The sequence below is a fragment of the Anguilla anguilla genome, chromosome 16 (assembly GCF_013347855.1).
Source record: "Anguilla anguilla isolate fAngAng1 chromosome 16, fAngAng1.pri, whole genome shotgun sequence".
Taxonomy (NCBI): Eukaryota; Metazoa; Chordata; class Actinopteri; order Anguilliformes; family Anguillidae; genus Anguilla; species Anguilla anguilla.
Window position 1 is genome coordinate 34,374,272 of NC_049216.1, and position 2,500 is coordinate 34,376,771.

The 2,500-nt window shown below is 54.0% G+C and overlaps 1 long non-coding RNA gene across 1 annotated transcript in view; it reads right to left on the reverse strand.

Moving 5' to 3' along the window:
- Positions 1-75: 75 nt before the first annotated feature.
- LOC118215611 overlaps positions 76-2,500 on the reverse strand; it is a 9,487-nt gene continuing 7,062 nt past the window's right edge. Inside the window, exon 3 of the long non-coding RNA XR_004762858.1 lies at positions 76-170. This is a non-coding gene — a long non-coding RNA (uncharacterized LOC118215611). The remainder of the gene's footprint in view (positions 171-2,500) is intronic.

The window sequence follows — 2,500 nt, forward strand, 5'->3', positions numbered from 1 at the left end:
GGCCGCAAGCCGCTTGGTGTCCATGCCGCCGCTGCGCCAGGCCTTCTCCCCGGCCATCACCGGGCCTGGGGGGGGGGGGGGGTCACGCGGGGGGGCGGGGGCGAAGTGACGGCAGGACGGGGAGGGGGGGCGCCACTCAGGACAGGGGGCTCAGGATGTCCATAGCTTCCCTGGGGGAGGAGAGAGAGCAGGACGTGGGTTTGAATGGGCAAGAGATCTGGAGAGACCCCACAGCACCCCAATAATGCCCCCAAAGCACCGCAGTAAACTCCCCACAACACACAAATAATGCCCTCACAACACCCCAGTAAAGTCCCCACAACACACCAGCAATGTCCCCACAACACACCAGCAATGTCCTGGCAATGTCCTTGTTAACACTCTTGGTTAAGTTCTAGCAATGCTCCCAAAACCTCATCTACGCCTGGTGTCCTGCTTACTGTCAATCTTTCACTTCAGAATAACCCATTTACTGCTAAACATTTCACATGTTAAAGAACACCAGGCACCGGAAAACATTAACCCATTAAAAACACACCAGGACAGGAGAAGCCATTTCAGACACACACTACTTTTTCATTATTCATTCTGCTGACAATTTTGGGCCCGGTCATTCAGGAAGGAGGGCAAATCTTCTTCACAGCGGTGTTCCATTTCCAAAAAAGAGCAGGAAAAAGCGGTAAAAGAAACGTCAGCTGGCTCTAATTGCTGTATTTTGTGTTTGTTGTATTCTCCAGGAAGGGTCATTTTGCTGCATCCAAAAGGGCCCGCGCATTGTGGAGCTCAGACAGTATCAGACGCAATGGAGCAGCACACACACAAGCACACACACACACACACAGACCCTCACACACACACACACACACACACACACACACAAGCACACACACGCACACACACACACAGACCCTCACACACACACACACACACACACACAGACACGCATACACACACACAGGCACACACACACCTCACACACAGACACTAACACACACACACACAGGCACACACACACACACACACACACACACACACACAGGCACACACACACCTCACACACAGACACTAACACACACAGTCTTATATCCATTCTATGGCTCCATTTAATTACTGGTTGATACGCAGCACAGAATTATGGGATTTCATCAGCATACCCTGGGACAGGGAAACCTGGGGCCTAAAGCTGGACAGGAATGTAGTAGCGTTCAACAAAATAGGTGTGTGTGCGTGTCTATACATTTATATGTGTGTATATATACATATATATACACATATTCAAATGCACATATATGTATTGTATATGCGGTGAAAATGTCAGTGAGCGTAGAGGACGCACACGGACGCGTGAAATGGACGCCGCGCCGCCGCCAGCGCTGCTGTAACCTGCGTTCCTCACTGCAGCGCGGCGAGGAGGCGTGGTCGCACCGCCCTGACGCTATTTCCCAGAAGTCCCGCCGCCGGCCGGCCGAACGCCAGCGCTCACCGACCCGCCCGTTCACCAGCGCCGCTCGCCCCCGGCCTCGTAAAGAAGAACGTTCTGGAAGGACGGGGTGTTTACTCTCCGAGGGACGACGCGCGGACAACGACGGCGGCGGCTAAGCGCTAGCGCCCGAACGCACGTCAGCGAGGAGCAGGGGCGTGCACCCGCCTGCCCCGAAACGATGACGGCGCCGAAGGGGTTAACCGTATCCACGGCAACGTTAAAATTTCAAGACTGGGGGGGGGGGGGGGGGAGAACATTTTGGAGGGGGGTGGGGGGTGAGGGAGGGAGGGGGAGAACGGTTAGCAGTAACGGAAAGCACCTCCGCGCGGAGACAGAACTATCACCTTCCCCTCGTCTCCGTGTTCACTGGGGAAATAAGCGGCTCCATCTGAACCCTGACAGAGAGACTCTTCATTACTGCAGGAGCACCATTATCTGATCCGCCTGGATACGCAGAACGAAGCGCACAGGACATACATAACCACAGACTGCAGACCCTCATCTCTGCAGCACCCTAACCTACGGCACCCCTCAGACAGACAGACAGAGACAGACAGACTGACAGGCAGGCAGGCAGGCAGGCAGACACACAAACAGACAGACAGGCAGGCAGGCAGGCAGAGAGACTAAGCTAAAGGCAGCACTCTTGGGAAGTCAGTATTACAGGCCATTTTTATAAAATATCAAATTAGTCTTTCTTTCAGCTTGTGCTCCTGCACCATGTTCCCTGGGGAGCTTCTCTAGAGACAAAGACGGGAGTGAGCTGGTGGGGAGTTTTTGGGGAGCCTCTGGCAGCTCCGACCCACAACAGACTGACTGTCTGAAGTCATGCCAACGTCTATCCCCCGCTCCTTATGCAGAGGGGGGATTCCGACTCAATCTGGCATCCTCCACTGGTGTTTTTGTGGCAGAAACCGCCCTATGACTCCACACCACAGGAGGGCATGCAAGTTTTTTTTGGCCAACAGTGCACTGGTTTGTGACCTCTTAGCACACAGAATCTGTGAGAGAAGCTAA